This window comes from Mustela lutreola, chromosome 11, assembly GCF_030435805.1.
Source record: "Mustela lutreola isolate mMusLut2 chromosome 11, mMusLut2.pri, whole genome shotgun sequence".
In the NCBI taxonomy this organism is placed as follows: Eukaryota; Metazoa; Chordata; class Mammalia; order Carnivora; family Mustelidae; genus Mustela; species Mustela lutreola.
In genome coordinates this window covers 20,163,627-20,185,170 of record NC_081300.1, presented here as the reverse complement: position 1 = coordinate 20,185,170, position 21,544 = coordinate 20,163,627, and the positions used below count along the sequence as shown (strand labels likewise).

Here is a 21,544-nt window from a genome sequence, read left to right as displayed (position 1 = left end):
AAAACATATATAAGGGTAAACACAATGAAGGAATGGAATATGCCTATAAAGATGAAAAAAAAATATTTTTTTTAATTTCTAAAAAAGGAATTTATAAAGTAAGTTGGCTGGGATAATAAAGAAAAAGAAAGTGGAGAGATTTTGCTCAGACTGGAGACTAGTACAAGCCCGGAGCTAGATTTAGGGTATATTTTGATCTATTAGAAGAAGTTGTACCCCAAATTTTTTAGAAGAAAAAACCCTATATATATACAAAAAATAACGTTAGATACAATAAGGAAAAAAATATGACTATAATAATAAAGGTTCAAAAAATATTATTATTATTTTTTATGAAAAGTATTCTTAAGATAAACTAGTTAAAAAAACATTAAAAGAGGAAAGGGTAAAAGTTAAAAAAAATTTAGAAGAGGAAAAAAAAAAGAAAATTAGAAAAAATTAAATTAACTGCAAGACTAAAGAATCATGGGGAGAAAGCCATGAATACCATGTTTCGCTTTCTCTTGGGTAAATAAACTTGGTCTTGGCTGGATTTCTTGTTGATCTTTTGGTGTAGTGATTCTCAAGTGTCTTTGCCCCAGGCGGAATTGCACTGCCCTTGCCAGGGGCTGGGCTGAGTAATCCACTCGGGTTTTCTTTTGGGAGCTTTTGTTCCCTGAAGGCTTTCCGTAGAGTTCCGGGGAATGGGAATGAAGATGGTGGCCTCCCCATTTCCGGCCAGAGGAGCCTAGAGCCCGGGGCCCCACTCCTCAGTGCACTCTCAGAGAATAGCACCAAATTACTCCCATCTCTGTGGCCTCTGGCCACACTCTGAGCTCACCAAGCCTGTGACCGGTTCAAGGTAAGCCCGAGTTGAGAGAGCTGAGAGCTCACTCCTCTGCTCTGTCTCTGTCGCCGGCTTCCCTACTCTAATACCTGTGAGCTCTGCGACACTCAGACACCCCTGATCCTTCTGTGACCCTATGGGACCTGGGGCCACACTGGCCCCGTGGGCTTCACCCTGGTTTAGCCTCTGAAGCGATGTCCCTCAGTGGAGCAGACTTTTAAAGGTCCTGATTTTGTGCTCAGTTGCTCCACCGCTTGCTGGGAGCCCCCCCCCCCCCCAACGGGTCTATCTTCCTGTCGCTTTGGATTCACTTCTCCACCATCCTACCTTTCAGAAAGTGGTTGATTTCCTGTTTCTAGAATTTTTGTTCTTCTCTTTGGTCTCCTGTTGGATTTGTAGGAGTTTGCAATGGATTGATAAGCTATCTAGCTGATCTCCTCCCAAAGGGCACTTTTGAGACGCAGGACCGGAAGCTGGAATAAACCCTGAAGCGCTGGCTCTGCGCGTGCGCAGTGTCCAGGACTCCGACCCAGTGACCTTGCCTGAGAGCCCATGGGTGGTAACGCCCAGTATACACGAACCCAGATCTCAGGCTCTGCACTAACCTCTCATTTTACATTTCCTGGCTTACATCCTGAACTTTTTCTGCGTGGCTTGAGTTTGACTCACATTTGCTGAATGGCTACCCCATTTCAACAGAAAATCCTGTTCCTTTTATACTGTCTCCATCTCTAATTTTGCTTTTCATTTTCTTTGAGAAACAGGTGTTCTGTTTTTAGGTCCAGAAGGGTCTAATGTTTGTGTCCCAATCTAGTTTGTAGAGTGAAGCTAACACAGTCTAAGACCGGGTAGCCAGGACTTGAAACCTAGTTCTCTCCCTTTCCATGTGAGCTTCGTCAAATTCCCTGATCTTTCTGTACCCTAGTTTTCTCAACTAAGAAATGGAGATTAAAAACCCCACTTCATGCATCTGTTGTGAAGAGTGGATAGATTAATATATATATATATATATATATATATATATATATATATATCAGTCAGCCCGGCTTCTGACAAATGTTCAGCAAATGTTATCTGAGGATAATGGTGAATTCTTAGGTCAAAGATGCTCTTCCCTTGCTACCTAGCATGTTTCTGGCCATTTCTCCTTTTATAGTTTACAAGTATTCATAAAATTACAGCTCATATTGACATTCAACTAAGAAAAAGATCACAGGAGAGTTGAAGCTTCTCAGACACAATTTTCATATTGGTACCTCAAAGCTGAATAGAGGTTAGGTTGTGGTGGAATTAAAAAGTACACGTGGAAAGACACTGCAATGATTAGAGGTGAAGGTTGAGTGGGAGATGAAAGGATTGATTCACCTTTCCTCTTGCAGGAAGAACAGAGTGAGTGTACTCTTAGCCAGCTTAGCCCGATCAAGAATTACACTACGCTCAAAGTGAGAAGTAGCCTTAAACTAATTTATTTTTTATTATTGGGAACCAGTAAGGACCACCATAGTTCAGAAAATTAAAATTTAAATATTTAAAAACTGTTTCAGTGAATGAAATATATTTTTGTATATATTAGTTTTATATGGTACTTTAGTTTATATGGCACTTCAGATTCTTATAGTCCCTTTCCTCAAGGATATCTTAATGACAAATATGCATTGAAACCAACTTCTCTTGACAAATGGGCTAGATTAGTCTGGTCCTGGGGTTGACTCAGGGCAGGAAGGTAAATTCAAATACTTTGGCAGATCTCTCTTTCCTCTGGGAAAGTGTTCTTATCACACACACCAGAATTTCTTTCAATAAAATGGCTGCATCTCTACAGAAAACATGGCTCATCACCATTTTCTGCCTAAACTAGCATCAGCAGCTCGTGGAATCCACATATGGAAGCACGGGGACTAGATGAAGAGCGTGCCTCCACCACTTACTCATTTGTGTATCCTTGAGAGAATCTTTTTCAAGTTATTGGAAATCAGCTTCTTCATCTATAAAATGGGGTGTTCGAACTTACTTCTAAAGTTATTTTTAAGAAAATCTGATGTCATGAGCCTGAAAATACTTTGCAGCTATAAAAGATCATAACAATAAAGACTGGTGTTATTATTTCTCCTTTTAGAGATGAAGAACTACTTGATTTTTTTAAATGTTAGGTGAAGGATGGTTTTATTATTCTAGATGATGGAAACTGTGATCCACTGTGGTTAGCAATAGGGGCTTTTTGAGGAGAGAGTCTTTGGTTTTAATCTCAAATGTAATAAATTGTGACTTCATGAAGGCCCTTAACTTATCCAAATCTTGGTTTCCTCATCTATAAGTTGGAGATAATAGTTGTGTATAATCTATAGAATTTATAAAATTAAATGGACGAATGTTCTTCGGTAGAGTACAGGCATTACCTTGGAGATATGACACATCTGGATCAAGGCCACCACAGTAGAGAAGATACTGCAATTAAGTGAGTCAACTTAACTTCTTGGTTTTCCAGTACAAATAAAAGTGATGGAAGCTATGCCAGGTCTATGGTGTCAATTCCAAACACTCAACAGTTACTCAACAGAGGTACCATAATGGCCATAATTGGTCAGTGATACCAACAAAAATCTAAATACACTGATAAAATTTCTTCTTTGCAACTTTTCATAGTTAAAAAGGAAAGCGGTAGGAAGCTTGACAAAAGAAAGCTTTTTTGAGAAGACAATATGGAGGGATAGGTTGTTTTTATGAATTTCGTGGTTGTGTCGTTTTAAACAGATGATGGGAAATATTTCCTGAGTGTTCACCATGAGCAAAACACTGAAATGAAATTTGAAATGAATGTCACTAAATAAATAGTTTGTAGCTTGGCTCAGAAGTTTTAAGAATAGTGCTGGAACCATCTGTGTTCTATGAGTGGCTTCTCCCTTTGGATGAAATACGATCATCCAAAGAAGGAAGATGAAAACTATTGATTAATTTTGGGACAGAATGTTGGGAAAATGTAAAATATCATAAGTACTAAGTTGACAGTTGAAAGCTTTGAAGACTGTATTAAAGTTAAATGCCCTCTTTAGCAGTACAAGCTTCTAGCCCATTTACTAGCCTTCAGAGCTAGTAATCCTTCCAAAATTCCAGGAGTCTCTCCCAAAGAGTCTTTAGTGAAATAATAACATTTGTTTGTGAAAAGCACCTGAAGGAAAAGAATAACCCTGCTGAGTGGCACAGGTAACCAAATCACAGAATTGTAAATAGAGCCAGAGCCTTCCTAGACATAGAAACAAATGCTAATCAATGTGACTTGGCAGTAATTTCAAATTTGGTAATGAAGTATGGGGGCTAACCATTCATCAAGGGCATCACTAAAAAGATTTGGCCAGGTTGCCAAATTTGGCTAGATTTTCTGAGAAATAATAAATCTTCAACAACAAAATCAAAAGCTAAAGAATTTGTAGTACTCACTGGCCCCTCCTGGACTTGACTTTCTTCCCTGTTGTTAAGGAGCTCTAGTTAGGAGGAGGTTGCTGCTTCCTTTTTTCTTTTCTTCTTTTTCTCCCCAGCTATATATTATCCATGATCATTGGCTTCTTCTCAAAGTATAATTTGTTCCTTAAAGAACTTTACACAGCCTGTTGGCAAAAAAAAAAAAAAAAAAAAAAGTAAATAAATAAAATAAAATAAAATTAAAAAATGCATATTTGTGTTGGAAAAAAAGCAAAAACCAAAAAACAAAACAAAACAAAACACCTCAATTTGTACTCTCTGATTTTGGTATGGGTGCGAGGTCATGTTCATTCTTTTCTTTCCCCACTGTGCACAGAACTGAAAAAAAAAACTATTAATCAGCTATTTTACGATGTCTTCCAACATTAAAATTACTTTGCTATAATTAAGAGCTTGGTGTCTGAAAGGACTAAACTTAGGACCACTTGAAATGAACCAGTGAAGGCAATGCCGTTATCTGGTGGAAGAAACCAAGGAAGGCAAGAAGCAGCCATTCTGACTCTGAGATGGAATCTGAAAGACAGAGGACCACCGAGCTGGCTTTTGCCTCATGGTGCTTCCCTTGGAGGGGGGCGTCTTAGACTTTCTCAGGGGACTGAGGCTCCCCTTCAGGACTCTCCATCTCCTGCCCCACCCCAGCTGTCCTCCACCCCCAAGCTACCAGAGAACCTCGGGGCTCCCGGGAAACAGAAAGCAGATCTTGCTAAACTGTGTCACACCTCCATGTCTCAATTTATTTAACAGTCCTGAATTACCACAGAAATGATTAGATGAAAACCTACTGATGGAGCAAGATCTTTCAACTAGAATGTGCCTGCTCGTCAGTAATCCTCCCTCAGCCTTTCAATGGAGTCGCTTTGATGTGAAGATCAAAAGAATTGTTAAGACCGGCTGGCAAGTGTGGTCATCAGACATTCCAGCCCAACCCTCTATTTGTGGAAACAGAAGTCCTACTCCTTCCCTGGGAAAGACACATCTCCAAATGGGATAGAGAAAGTAAAGAGAGAGCAGACTCCTTCCCCCAGAGACACTATCCTGCCCCATTGGAAAGAAGAGGAAATCTCACCTCCTTTAAACACTTTTCTAAGCTCCAAAGCAGTCTGGATCAGTCTCAGGCTGAAGTTAGTTGAATTTACCATTAATCAGTTCAAGTGTATGTTAGACTTAGTGCTGCTATACTTTAACAGTATTTTTTATTTTTTAAAATGCATTTATTCCAGAAACAGAGTGGGCACACAAGCAGGGGGAGGGGCAGACGGAGAGGAAGGGAATTTCAATCAGGCCCCTACTCCCCGCTGAGCACAGAGCCTGATGAGGGGCTTGATCTTGAGATCTTGAGATCATTAAATGTGTAGATTACTTTAGGTAGCATAGACATTTTCACAGTATTTGTTCTTCCAATCCATGAGCATGGAACATTTTTCCATTTCTTTGTGTCTTCCTCCATTTCTTTCATGACTACTTTATAGTTTCCTGAGTATAGATTCTTTGCCTCTTAGGTTAGGTTTGTTCCTAGGTATCTTATGGTTTTGGGTGCAATTGTAAATGGGGTTGACTCCTTAATTTCTCTTTCTTCTATCTTGTTGTTGGTGTAAAGAAATGCAACTGATTTCTGTGCATTGATTTTATATCCTGACACTTTACTGAATTCATGTACAAGTTCTAGCAGATTTGGAGTGGAGCCTTTTGGGTTTTCCACATATAGTATCATATCATCTGCAAGGAGTGATAGTTTGATGATTTCTCTGCTGATTTGGATGCCTTTAATTTCTTTTTATTGTCTGATTGCTGAGGCTAGGACTTCTAGTACTATGTTGAATAGCAGTGGTGATAATGGACATCCCTGCCTTGTTCCTGACCTTAGTGGAAAAGCTCTCAGTTTTTCTCCATTGAGAATGATATTTGTGGTGGGTTTTTCATAGATGGCTTGATAATATTGAGATATGTGCCCTCTATCCCTACACTTGTCTCAAGCTGCTACTCCTCCACCATCTTGACTCCTCCCTAGCACCTTGAGATCAGACCTGAGCAGAAATCCAGAGTTGGCTGCTTAACCGACTGAGCCATCCAGCTGCCCCTTTATTTACTTATTTATTTTTTAAAGATTTTATTTATTTATTTGACAGACAGAGATTACAAGTAGGCAGAGAGGCAGGCAGAGAGAGAGAGAGAAGAGGAAGGAGGCTCCCTGTGGAGCAGAGAGCCTGATGCGGGGCTTGATCCCAGGACCCTGGGATCATGACCTGAGCTGAAGGCAGAGGCTTTAACCCACTGAGCCACCCCCTTTAATAGTATTTTAAAAATTAGAAACATAAAATTTGCTCAAAGTAGACTATTTGGAGATTAAAAGAGGTAAAAACTGTATTCACATTATCACTCTACAGTGGCAAGCACTAGAAACAGTTTGGTGTAGAGTTCTTCAGACTTGTGTGTGTGTATGTGTGTGTGCGTGTGTGTGTGTGTGTGTGTGCCACAGAGGTATCATGATTTCCCTCCAACATATATAATAAAGTACCTATCTTATTGAGAATTATTCCTTTTACTCCATTAGCAATATATCCTAAACTCTACCAGGTCAAAAACACTATTGTCTGACAACATAATATTTTTCAAGTATTTAAAATACTTTAAAATAATTTAATTTAAAAATTTTTAAATTTGAAGTATTTTAAAATACTTTAAAATATTTTACTGTATAAATTCATTATAGTTTAACCAGTTCCCTAAAGTTGGACATTTAGGTTGATTTCTATTTTTATAATATTTAAAAATATATATGCTGCAATGAACATCTTCAAACACATGAGTAATTTTTTAGTATAAGATAAATCTTTGTGTCTGCAATTTCTGGGCCAAAGTGTATGTACATTTTTAAGAGACTTACAACATTTTCCTACTTGTTCTTCAGGAAGGTTATACAAATTCTTTCCCACCAGAAGTATGGGAGAGTAGTTTCTTCACACCATTGCCAAATGGAAGAGTATTGTTTTCAGTCTTGACCAGACTGAAAGAAGATTGTTAAACATCAATTAATTTCATTACTAGTGAGATCGGACACCTTTTAGTTTGTGCTATTTCGTGTTTTCTCATCACATGTATTTTTAATGGAATTGGCCTAATCATGTCTTCTGCCCATTTTAATGGGGTCCTCACCTAATTGATTTATAAGGGATTTTTACACATTAAAAAGATAAATTCTTTGCCTGTCATATGTGTTGCAAATATTTCCTCACATTGTAATTCTGTATTTTGATTTAGTTATGGTGATTTAAATTCCCAAGTATAAAATCGTTCTTCTCTGTAGATTGTCCTATCTTTATTTTTCTGTTAGTGTTATGCTTCTAAAGTTTTTCTCCAACACTAAAATTATATGAATATTCAAATGCAGTTTCTTTCTTAATATGGCTTTTTCCCCCACTATAATCTTTAATCCATAGGATTTATTTTAATTTTATAGGATAATATTCAGTTACCTTTATTTCTGAAGGGTTAGAAGTTTAGAAACTTGAAGGTACTAAAAGGCAGATGTGGCACATCTGGAAAAAATGACCAGATGCGGGGGAAAGATCTGAGTTCTGTGTTCTGGTCTCATGTCAGATGTGCCTGAATGTATGTGGCAGGCAAGTTTCTTAACCTGCGTCTATGTTTCAAATAAGCTTGCCAAGTTGCCATGAAGATAAAAGGAAAGAATACTTTGGAAAAATAGGAGTACCATTTCTTCATGTCATCTTCAATTTCCTTCATCAGTGTTTTATAGTTTTTGGAGTACAGGTAGGTCTTTTACCTCTTTGGGTTAGATTTATTCCTAGATATCTTTTTATTTTGGGAGGAACTATACATAGAATTGTTTTATTAACTTCTCCTTCTGCTGCTTCATTCTTCGTGTGTAGACATGCAACAGATTTCTGTACACTGATTTTTGTATCCTGCACCTTTACTGAATTCATCAGTTCTAGCAGTTTTTTGGTAGTGGAAGTTTTACTTCTTCCTTACCCATTTGAATGCCTTTTTTCTTTTTGTTGTCTGATTTCTGTGGTCAGGACTTCTAATGTTGTGTTGAATAAAAGTGTCTGGAGTGGACCTTCTTGTTTTGTTCATGACCTCAGGGGAAAAGCTCTCAGTTTTTTTCCCATTGAGGATGATGTTAGCTGTGGGTTTTTCATATAAAGGTTTTATTACGTTGGCATATATTCCTTCTAAACTACTTTGTTGAGGATTTTTTTTTTTTTAAATCATGGATGGATATTGTACTTTTTCAAATGCTTTTCTTGCATCTATTGAATGATCATATGGTTCTTATTCTTTCTCTTATTGATATGATGTATCACATTGGTTTATTTTTAACAATTGAATCACTCCTGCATCCATGGGAAAAATCCCACTTGATCATGGTGAATGATTTTTATGATGTATTATTGAATTCAGTTTGTTAGGATCTTATGAATGAACATTTAATATTTGTATAATTTAGCTGTACTGGCAAAAGTTCACTTTGAGAAAATTTGAAAGTGTTAAAAAAGGTTCTCATAAAAATATAAATAGGGTTAAATGCATTTCACTGATAAGGGGGTATGTATCCTTAACACAACCAAACAATTAGTTTAGTTGGTAGATTCCCTTAAGTAAATAAGTTTCACGTCATTAAGGTACATACTCCCCCATATGTAATGATGTTTTTTTGAGGGGGAGAAAAAGTATTTTTCCATTATGGATACAGTCCTGTTTTCTTACACCCCTCCAAATGGAGGAAGTGCTATTAGTATCTAGCCATTTTGACTCATGATAGGTACTATTTCTTCTCTGTAGATTGTCCTATCTTTATCTTTCTGTTAGTGTTATGCTTCTAAAGTTTCTTACTCCAACACTAAAATTACATGAATATTCAAATGCAGTTTCTTTTTTAATATGGCTTTTTTCCCACTTAATCTTTAATCCATAGGATATATTTTAATTTTATAGGATAATATTCAGTTACCTTTATTTCTCTCAGAGAGAGAGATAGCATACACAAGCAGGGGGAGAAGTAGGCTCCCTGCTGAGTGAGGAGCCCAATGCAGAACTTGATCCTAGGACCTGGGATCATGACCTGAGCTGAAGGCAGGTGCTTAACCAACTGAGCCACCCAGGTGACCCTTGGTATTAGTTCTAAAAGAAGTATTTTCATGTTTATTTTTAAAGAGATAAGTTGTGCCCTTAAAAAAGAAGACAAGTCCTATGAAGAAGGATTTAAGTTTTGCTCTACCAATACTTCCAAAAGCAGTAGCTTTGAGGAAAGCACACCTTAGTAGAGGAGGGGAGACACCTGCTGGATGCCGCTTAGAAAGGACAAGAGTCACTGGACACCAGGCCTTAGTGAGGTGTTTTATTTCGTTTTTTCCCCATGTATCTTTGTGAGACAGTAACAAGTAAAATGACAGAGGAAACGGATATTAAAGATATTAACGCTGACTTATTTGCCTTCATTAACAACAATTAAATTTTTTTTAAGATTTTATTTATTTATTTGACACACAGAGAGATAAATCACAAGTAGGCAGAGAGGCAGGCAGAGAGAGAGGGGGAAGCAGGCTCTCCGCTGAGCAGAGAGCCCAATGTGGGGCTTGATCCCAGGACCTGAGATCATGACCCCAGCCGAAGGCAGAGGCTTAACCCACTGAGCCACCCAGATGCCCCAAGGATTAAAATTATTTTAAATGTGATTCAATTCTAAAAGTTTATATACATGTGTATACACACACACACACACACACACACATACACACATACACACACACGCACATTTTTTCTTTAGCTAGTACCTCTAAATTTTTAATATAATTTTTAGCCCTGATATAGGTATTAATACGTTTTTTTGAAAACAATAACTACTATGAGCTATTCAAAGATATGAAGGAAAGATTCCTCAATCTATTTTTTGTATTGCTGTTGGCATTTTCTATCAATATTGTTTAAAGTGCACATGGAGAAAAAGCAATTCCATCTCTAGGACATTATGTCACTTGCCCACTGGCAAAAGTATACAAAGATAAGTGGAAACCATATTTATTAATTTGCAAAAAATAGAAACCTAGAGACAACTTGGATTTCCATTAAAAAAAAGAAGAAAACATTTTTGTTATCCTGATCCAAAGTCTTCAAGAAGAAACAATGAGATTATATTTCCCAGCATTCTTTGCAGTGGGGGTAGACACATGACTGTGTGTCATGTGTGTTAGCAGGCAGGAATGATGCCTGCCACTTCCAGGCTGAGCCCCTGAAAACCTCCATATGCACTCTGTGGTGCTCTTTCGCTTCTAACTGATGGGACTGTTCACCCCCACTGTGGGTTTGGAAGCTGGGTGATGGCTGGCCCAGCCGCTGTTGGCCTGTTTGGTCCTTCTGCACCCATCTCCATTGACTTAGAACCATCTCCTCCTGTTTTATGATGGAGAAATAAATGTGTGTTAAGCCAAAATAGGTTTGTATCTATTTTGTACTGCGGCCTAGCCAACCCTCACATACTGGTCAAAGAGGAATTTAACCAAGTCTAAATGATTTAGTCCTCTTTCCTCATTCAGGCCAAGTTAGCGACGAATGTCTAGGAATCCGTCCATTCAAATATTTAGCCAGAACCAACTGACTACTCACCAGCTGCCACATTCTCTGCTGTCTGCTGAAGATACCACAGTAAACACAGAAGGCACGGGTCCCGCCTTCGTGGGCCACGCAGAATAGTGGAAAAGATAGGTGATCAACAAATAAGCAAAACACAAAATGTGTTTTTAAGTTGCAATAAGTTCTATGAAGGAAACAAATAGCATTTGAGCATAGAAAATAAAAGGTATGCCCTAGGAGGATTTTATTTTATTTTTAAAGATTTTATTTATTTATTTGAGAGAGTGCATTGAGGGAGAAAGAGAAGCAGACTCTCTGCTGAGCAGGGAGCCCAAAGTGGGGCTTGTTCCCAGGACCCCAAGATCATGACTTGAGCCAAAGGCAGATGCTTAAATGACTGAAGCACCCAGGTGCCTCATCTGAGGAGGGTTTTAGGTGGCTGAAGGTTTAGAAAAGACCTCCCTGAGAAGGCGATGTTGAAGCCAGGACCCAAAGGATGAGAAGGGCCCATCAATGTGAAGACTGGAGTTAAAATCATTCCATGCAGAAGGAGTTGCCATCAGAAGTTGCACGAGAAATAACTTGGCCAAGTTTGAGGCACTATAGAAGGCCAGTGGGGCACATGGAATGAGAGATGTTAGCTGAACAAAGCTCATCTCCAGAGCAGTTTCCAGCCAGGTGAATGTGCCAGCATTCTGGCTCCCCGCTCGTAAATCTACTGTTGGACTAACCGAAGACAAGGATATTCACATCTTCTGTTTGCTTTACCTGATTTATTTTGTCCTGTGTAGACAGATGTCACTGTGGGAGAAAAAAACACAGCGCCAAAGTCAAAGTAGCCCAATGCATTTGATTCCACTTTTTTTTTTTTTCAAAAATAATTAAGGACCATCTGGGTTACTAAATTAATTTTATAAAACAAAAAAGCAGTTCTCCATGAAAATATCTTTTACTCTTTTTTATGCATAGTCATTTACATAAACCACTGATTAGAGTTAATCATTCAGAAATAGGAATGAACACATTGTCTCTTCCAGGAGTTAGATCATTCAACAGTATGTCATTATAATTTACTGATAGAAAACTACCACTTGTTTCAATTACTGTTACTCTTATTTAATTACCGAAAGATAACATACATAAAAGATACTCAGGTTTTATCCTTTTTTTAAAATGGCAATGACTTCCCTTATCTGTGGCATTCATGCCAATGATTTTCTTAACAGCCATGTCCCACCCTGGGTTAGCTTCAGTGCTGCTGTGACAAATTATCTTGCGGTGGCTCCATTGTAATGGTCTCCACAGACTTCCTGCAGTTTTATGCACAAAGTGGCACCTAAAGGATTCTTCACTCAAAGTCATGAGTCGAGGACACCTGATGTGAAAGCCATGGGGTATCATTTCAACAGCTCTATGTAGATGGAACAGACAACCTCCCATCTTGGAAATAGACCCCGGGCTTCTTCCTGGTAATTAATCTTACCCGTCTACACGGACATTTTGAAAAGGCATCAGCAGGTTCCTGGGAAAATTCAGAATCTACAGAGCTGCTGGCCCAGGACCCTGATGGATTCCCGTGTTGTCTGCCTCAGGGTTCTTCCACCACAGCTGGCCTTGAAAGGGAAATCACCATCTACCAAGACAGCCATGATGTTGGCCACCACAAATTGTTTCTTGGGAATTTCACTCTGGCAATGTCTTCTTCTCTGAGTTTTAAAGCTATACAAACACCATTAAACTCTCCCAGTTGTGTGAGACCACAGGAAATAAAGCATCCTGGTTTTCATTCTTTTTTAATACCTTGACATGCTGAGAACTGCTTGACTAAAGTAAATCGGGGTTTTGTGGCATGCGTTATCAGACGACCCAGGATTCTGCATCAAAACTAAGTGAGATAATGTGATGTGCTTTATGTGAAATATTTAGCCCTATGCCAGGCACACAACGAACATGTGATATACAGCAGCTGTCATTGTCATACTGTTGTTATTCTCAGCTCTTACAAAATCTGTTAGAGACTGATTCCTTGAGCTTCAAGCCTACATCAATCAATTGAATTAACAGATGTTTATTGAGAACAGAACATGACTGGTTGTTAATTCAGTCGATAGCCAGAAAGTGTTACAGTAACTCAAGAGTGGGACAGTTCACAGTGGGGCAGATAATAAGATAACACACACACACACACACACACACACACACGGCGTTTAAGTCAGGATTTAAAGGATTTAGTTTTTTCATAGGCAGCAAGGGTGTGTCTTCTATCTCCTCCCCAAATTCTATTTTAATTTTGAAAAATTAAAGACCTGAAAAGAATGGAAAGAAGCAACACCTATTTCTCTTGACCTAGATTCCCCCGTCATCATTATTTTTCTTGCATTTGCTTTATATTCAGACTTCGTTTGGCTGAACCATTTTGGAAGAAGTTGTAGGTGTCCTGACACTTTAACCTGTGATATTTCAGCACACCTCTCCAAAGAGGTAACCACACTGTCATGCCTTTATTCAAGAATGTTAAAAAATACTGCCTTCATATCATCTACTATACAATCCATCTTCAAATTGTTCCAGTTGTCCCCAACCTGGTTGTCATAGCTTTATATTTTTGATCTAGGACATTATCACTAAACAAGCATTTGGTTGTTAGCAGGGTCGTATCTCCTGGTTCAGACGATTCCCATGAAGGGAGAAACTCTTGATGCCACTCTCTACGCATGGCAGGATCGGGAATCATCAGTTCTTAAATTAATCATTTTGGGTGGCAAACAAATCCTCAAAATCGAATTCGTACTTGATAGGACTTTCTAGAAAAATCAAGCAGGATATTAAAACAATTACTCATATAGTTCATTTTTTAAGAGAAAAAATGCTTCATGTTAATTTTCTGATAACTAGGGGAATAAAGAGGAAAAGGGGGGGCACAAGTGATTGCTTTCCTTTAATTATCTGTATAATTGCTTCTGTCCTCCAGGATGCTTTGTCACTGACGATGTGGACCTAGCATTATACTGGGAATACAGGTGGTTCAAGGTAAATATTTTTCTGCATTCTGTGGTTCAGTTGGAATAGTTAGAAACATAGAGACCTATTTCTTTCCTTAGTGTGTATTTGTTTGTAGCAGAGAGATCACATCTCTTTGGAAATAATTAAATTAAGTTATAATGTTCTGCAGCTGCTGAGTTATTAGCCAAATGTTCACCACATGGGATCTCTCATTAGGATTTGTGAACAGGTAATCTTTTTTGATAAATGAACTTGTAATTTTCGTAACCATTTATACAATACCCAGATATCTTTTATATTGATTTCTAATGTCTCGGCACTTAGGATGCTATATTTGATTCCCCCTTTAAAAGGATATAAAAATCATTACTGACACTTGATTGAGCTCCTTTTCGAAATGGCATAGGACCCACTAGAAATCAGATGCTATGGATAGTGATACTTTATGCAAGAAGACTTAATTTTTTTCCTAGTTTTAACTTCAAAGGGAAGTCATATATTCTGATACCTTGATTTTTTTTTAGCATTATGCAAACTTAGATGATAATTGTTATCCCCATAAAAATAGTTCTCATGTTTTTATTTAACCAAAGCTGCTCAATAGAAGTGAAAATTAAATCACAAATGAAAACAGGTGAAAGCATTAGTTTTTTTCCTGCATCTGAGCCAGATTGTTTTTGGATCTAAACTGCTCCCTGATAGCAATCTAGGAACTTTAGGATGGTGCAATCGTTTTCTTGATGAACTGAGAGAACTCCACTATCTTCTCTCATTGCAAGTAGAAAAAACTTGCCTCATTTACAGGAGTTAATAAATACACCTGCAGCATTTCCATTTCTTTTTCTTCATTAAAAGGCAGTGTTGAATTTGGAACCCTCCTACACTGCTGGTGAGAATGTAAAATGATGCAGATGCTTGGAAAACAGTCTGGAAGTTCCTAAAAAGGGAAAACAAAGAGATATTGCATGACCTGAAATCCCACTCTTAGGTATATACCCAAGAGAAATGGAAACATGTACCCATACAAAAACTTGGTATCATTCAAGCAGCATTATTAACAATAGCCCCAAGTGGAAACAACTCTAATGTCCACCAGTTGATAAATGAAGATGCAAATTTGAAATAGTCATACAATGGAATGTTATTTGGCCATAAAAATCAGTGTAGTACTAACTCATGTGACATCACAGAGGCTTCTTGAAAATGTTATGCTAAGTGAGCATAAGTCCCTTACAAAAGAATATTTTATGATTCTACTTTTTAAAAAAAGATTTTATTTATTTATTTGACAGAGATCACAAGTAGGCAGAGAGGCAGGCAGAGAGAGAGGAAGGGAAGCAGGTTCCCCAGTGAGCAGGGAGCCCGATGCGGGGCTTGATCCCAGGACCCTGAGATCATGACCTGAGCTGAAGGCAGAGACTTTAGCCCGCTGAGCTGCCCAGGTGTCCCTATGATTCCACTTTTATTAAATGTCCAGAATAGGCAATTCTATAAAGACAGAAAGTAGATTGGGGAGTCTGGGTGGCTCAGTCAGTTAAGCATCTGCCTTTAGCTCAGGTCATGATCCCAGGGTTCTGGGATCAAGCCCCTCATTGCATTGGGAAGCCTGCTTCTCCCTCTCCCTCTGCCTGCTCTTCTCCCTCACTTATGCTTTCTCTCTCTGCCAAATAAATAAATAAATCTTTTTAAAAAAAGACAGAAATTATATTAAAAAATTATTCTTAGGGCTGGAAATGGGAAAGTTGGGGTCATAAGGGGTAGGGCCTGCTCATGAATACAACACTTCTTACTAGGGTGTGGAAATGTTCAGAAATAGGTTCTGAAAAAGCTTGCACAATTTTGTGAATAGAGTAAAGACCATTGACATGTACATTTCAGATGGATCAGTTTAAATGGAGTGAAGTGTGAATTATATCTCTAAAATTTTTAAAGATTTTGTTTATTTGACAGAGATCATAAGTAGGCACCTTCACCAAACATATATTGGGAGTGAAAATTACTGTCTACTGCAAAGCTCTTTTGGAATCTCTTTTTGCCTCAGGAGACCTCAGGTGATCTATGGTTTTTTGATCATTCTCCAAAATAGAATAATTCAGTTGAAAACCCTAATTTTTATCTTTTTTCAGCTTAGATTTGATCCATAGCTTCGGGAAAATGAAAGGGACAGGAAACCGTAGTCTGTTCTTCTGGGTCACCTTCCCTCCTTCTTGTTCTAGGTTTTCCAGACACCAGAGGTTCAGAACAGGGAGGAACAGGGGGTGGCTACCGCAACAAATATTTATTTCTTTATTTCCCTGGGTATGAAATGTGTAGGTTGTGATTATTCTTGTCGAATTAGCTTTAATTTGTATCCACTCTTTGGCACATGTCCAAATGTTGGCTCCCTCATGGGACACGGGTAGGACTTCAGGGAACATCACAATATCCAGTCTTATAGCCACTAGGGCAGGCTAGCTTCTTCTGCAGCACAAACAACACTGTAAAATTAGTGGTTTAAAAATGAGAATTTGGGGAGGCATAGTATATGTCTATCACACATATCTTGCACAGAAGGTAGGGCTTCTACTCCAAACCTGCTCACTGACCCTCGCTGATGGTATCTCAAAATGGTCTCCATCACGCAGAGTTCTGGTGGGTAGGACCTCTGTAATGAATGCTTTAGAATAGAAGAGAGAGATGTAACTTCTGCTCACAACTCTCAGGCCTGAATACGACTTCTTCATTCCCTCACCCCACCATTGGACAAGAAGTGAGTCTTGCCATGTGCCTGGGAATATTTGGCAAACACTCAGCATGGGAATTCTGGCTTTCTCAAACTCAGTCCATTTCACCATTAGCCTTTGATCCTTGCCAGCCTCTGGCTGCTGGAGTCCCTTTATCTAGAAACATGCCTGAGTCCCCATATGCCTGTGTCCTCATTTCTAGATTCATGCCTGGCTATCCTCTGCGCCTGAAAAGCTCAGGCATCATTGTCACACAAAATTCACAAAAATATTCCATGTGTTTGAGCAACCAGGTGTGTAATGTTGGAGGCAAGCTATAGCAAGCTTGGGGACACCCCACCTTGCATTTGCTCCCCCTCTCTCCATCCTTGTATTTCTTTTCCCTCCTGTTGGCTTGAGGTTGAACTGTCAAATAAGGCATTAATGCTTCGTCTTTGCCTCTTACTCTGTTTTCTAGGGAACTGTGCTAAGATAACTAGTCATCTTTGGGAGAAAAGAGGGAGTAGTGATTTTGAAAAAGATAGAACTTCTTAGAGGCTGGTAATATTCTACTTCTTGACCTAGGAAGTTACAGTGTGTTTGTTTTGTGATAAGTCATTGAACTGTACATTTATTTTTTGTATATCTTTCTAATTTTTTAAAAAAATTAAAACCTATGGGAAAAAATCCCCAGCATTACATTTTCTCTAAACCTGCCACAGAGTCAAATTCTAAAACTGGAGCAGAGAAACAATGGAAAAGGAGTTGGAGATGAACTGAATACACGAAGCCCGGCTTTGTATAGAATGTGAGCTCTTAAAAGCCTCCCTGTTCTTCCCTTCCTTTAGTGAGATTATTTCTTCTGTTTCACAGCTGGGGCTCTGGAAGCCCACAGAAGGAACAGCAAACACCATATCCAACAGGTCTTCATGGCAGAAGGTAAGAGCAGTCTTTGGTGGGACCAAATGGTCCCACTTCCTTGTTCCATAATGAATGTCCTTCACAAACAGAAGATACTCCGTAATCTTAGCTAAAATTCAACTACATTGGCAGCATTTTGTGATTTTTGCCCAAGTCTGTTCAACAGAGTGCTACGTCTTCAGGAAGGACTGTGAGTAACACCTATATTAGCGAGTAAAAGATACAAGATCTAAAGTTGTCAGTGCTATGAAAATACAAGATACCCAGTGATGGGTGAGAGCAGATTGCATTCTGTGCCACTTGCTATAAGTGCCATTCATTAGCTCTTTTTCTCATTAATTGGAACTGGGCTTATAGTTCCTTAATGCTTCTAAGTTTCTCTCTCTCTTTCTCTTTCTCTCTCTTTTAGAATAATGCACAAGAACTGTTTGGCATGGCTCTACATCCGAACAGGCAATTCTATAAAGACAGAAAATAGGTTACTTATTCCGTTGGGTGGGAGAGTTGGGAATGGGAGAAAGAGCGGCGGCTGCTAATGATTTGAGAGCTGTTTTTTTAGGGTGGCACCTGCCACCAGAATGTGTCACCCAGAGAAACTGCAACACGTCACAGATGATTTGGCAGCCTCTTACCTTGCTAGGCAAGATCCTTCGGGCCTTCCCCCCAGTCTCATTCCCTCCTCCATCCCTATGGCCCAGGAGCTGAAGAGGTAGACCCGATAAGGAAGAGGGAGGGTTGACGAGCAGATGGGAGCCCCTTACCACTCTGGGTTCACTCTGGAGCTCGGGACAAGAGAAAACCTGTGCTCTGAGCTTCGGGGGCTGAATAATTCCTATAATGACTCAAATGAGATCTGCTTGTTTTGCAGCAGGCTCTGGCCACATTGCTTTACCCACGTGAATTCATTCGACTCCCAAGAGTCGATAAAGTCACCACTGTTTCTAGCATAATTTTATACTAAGGAAACTGAGAACCGAGAGATTTAATCAACTTTCCTGAGGTTACACAATTTTCAGTGACAGGCAGGTGAGCTCAGTACAGGATAGAATCTTTTTATGTGTTAAGGAGTAAAGGAAAAGATTTGCGAGTGTCCTTGAAATGGTTGAAAAACGGAAGAAAAATAAGCCACTTCATGATTGTACCTTCACAAATTCAGAATGATCTGGGGTGGAAATATACAAATATGAATAAAAAATACATGCAAATATATGCACAGAACTTAAGGCTGTTTATCAAATATTAATAACAATCCTCACCGGGAGGTAGAATTATGAGGGGTTGTCAATGTTCCTTTGTATTTTTAAGTGGTTTTCCCAAATTTATACTATGAATAGATATACTTTTATATACTAATTAGAAACAATACAGTAAAAATTATATAAATAGTCATAACTTAAGTCTGGATCCAAAACACACCATTTACCCCTTAATTGTATTTCTGCTTGCAATACAAGTGAGAGAATTTAATGGGAGTTACTGCATTCTTAGGAATTATGTACATAATTGGTAAAACAGATAGCAAGAAAGGCAGAGAAAGGAATGAGAACTGTGGGTGTATTCTACGAGAAAAGACACACGTTTGTCTGGTTCAGCAGTGGGCCCAGCAGCAGTTAACCCAGTGCCGGGTGCAAGGACCTGCCAGGAAACCATGTGGCCTTTGTGTCTCTGTGGTCTCAGCTGCTCAGCTGTCATGGAGAACCACAGTGCTTCGTACCAAAGGTGGCACTTGGCAGAAGTAGCAGAAGTGCCTGGGGGACCCGCTAGGTGCTGAGCAGAGATGGAGCTTAGAGAAGAAATTAAACTGTAGAGAACACTATGGTTACTGAACAGGCAACAGATCTTTGGGATCTTCATAAATCCTCTAGGAGCGTACACAATTTGGAGATTAAGGTCCTACAAGAATAACGGGGCCGGGAGTGGGGAATGAATTGACCTAAAGTTACTACCATTAACTTCATCCTATTTCTAGACAACAAAATGGGGGCAAGATAGGCAAGTGCCATGCCTTCAAAGCCAGCTAGTGTTTGACGATGCATTTTGTGACATCGTGTAGACCAGCCTCCGAATGAGATTGGGATATTTCTACAGGAGGACACGTATCTCCATACTGGCAAATATCTGGGTCATTATCGGGAACTTTGAGCTCTCCTCTGAAGTCTTGGCTTTGTGTGGATAGGATACAATATTGCTAATTTTATGGATTATTACCTCAGTACCTTGGACAAAGATCTGTCTAAGTGATAGGATATCCGTAAGTGAAAATGGTTTGATATTCACCTTTTACCTACCAGAGCTTTGTTAAGAGTAATTATAATTCTCAGTCCAAATTATATATGAACTGCTGCTCCTCGAATTCCTTTCCATTATTTTTTTGTTCCTGTTGTTGAAGAAGCTCTATTTCTTTATAAACACACAAAATTCAGGCCTTCATTAGTGAAATCTTCTTTGATGGAATTCAAATGAGTGCAATTTAATTGTAAAAATCATTTTGTTTTATTTTATCATTGTATTTTAGCATGTGCATTGAATTCTTAGTATCTAGCTCTGTTTCTATCTAATGACTATCGGCAGTAATATTTCTTGAGTAAATATCTCTTAATGGTACTTTAAATATCATCTTACATGTAATCCATGGACTTTGACACTAGGTCTGGCTGTTTGAAACAACTGTCCCCTCAATTAATAGGATTCTATGTTTCTTTGACCAGATAGACTGGCCCTGTTTAAAAAAAAAAAAATTTAACAGTTACTTAGTGCCATCTAGCGGGTAGTTTGTTGTGAACAAAAACTCTAAAAATCTTGTTTAGCAAAAAGGCTTATTTACATCTTATTTTGTTTGTGATGCTACTGAATGTATATTACTTGAATCTCAAGTTTTATAAATTAGGATGTAATAGAGCCAACAAATTCAAAAATTATTTTCTATTGCACTAAATAATAACTAGTTTTTGATTAGCTAAGAAATATGTTAGAGATTTCCCAAATAGTTTATAATCACTCTCTTTTATTGGAAAAATTAAAGTTCTCAAGACCAATTTAAAATTCTACAACACATATTTCTCATTAATCAAAAAATTTAAATTATGCTATTCAGAAGGAGTGATTTGATATTGCCGTTAAGTGTAGGAGTGTTAATAACAAGAACATAATTTCTTACAAAATTACTTAGTTTGGAGAGCATATGATTTACTACGAATAACTATTTTTAGGGAAATAACCTAGCATATTTTAGCATAACATTCATAGTGTTAGTTCTGTAAAATTTTTCTCTTTGTTAGTTTCAGAAACAAAATTTCAGGGTATATTCTGCCATTATTAAGCAATATATTCTTTTTAAAAATTTCATCTATTTTAGAGACAGAGAGAGAGAGAGTGTGTGTGTGCAAGCAACGGAAGGGGCAGAGGGAGAGCGAGAGAGAATCCATAAGCAGACTCTGTGCTGATGGGACACAGTCCCATGACCCTGAGATCATGACCTGAGTCGAAACCAAACTGAGTTGGCTTCTTAACCAGTGGAGCCACTCAGGCGCCCTATAAACTGTACTTTTTTTTTAAGTCATCACATTTGTAGTTTAATGTGGAATTATTTGTGTACATAGTTGGTCAACATTATTTGTTGGTCAACATTATTTGTTGAATATCATTTCAACATTGTCTATCGAATGGAATGAATATGGGGGTGGAATGAAATAAATGAAGATGGAAGACACACATTTTTGTCAAGGATGGCAGTGCACAAGCGCAGGTGACAGCAGAGAAGGATACAGAAAACTAGAGCTCATGTGCCTTGCCAATCTGACATTTTCTTCTTTCCTTAACTGACAAAAGTTTGGTGATAATGAGACCTGTGCAACTGTGAGATGCACGGTCTTGTGAGGTATAGGTCTTGCACTGGATGTTTGCAAACTTAGCTGGATGGCAATGACGGTAGGGATGTGACAATGACAGGGACTGTATCACGGCATCCTAACAAAACTGCCATTGGATGCTTGCTGTGTACCAACAAGTGTTCTCATTGATT

General features: G+C 38.5%; 1 long non-coding RNA gene across 1 annotated transcript; it reads left to right on the top strand.

Annotated features, from left to right (window-relative positions):
* Positions 1-693: 693 nt before the first annotated feature.
* LOC131811102 (uncharacterized) lies at positions 694-17,542 on the top strand. Its single transcript, XR_009345808.1, has 3 exons — positions 694-841; positions 13,869-13,927; positions 17,476-17,542. It is a non-coding gene; the product is annotated as an uncharacterized LOC131811102 (long non-coding RNA).
* Positions 17,543-21,544: the final 4,002 nt, after the last annotated feature.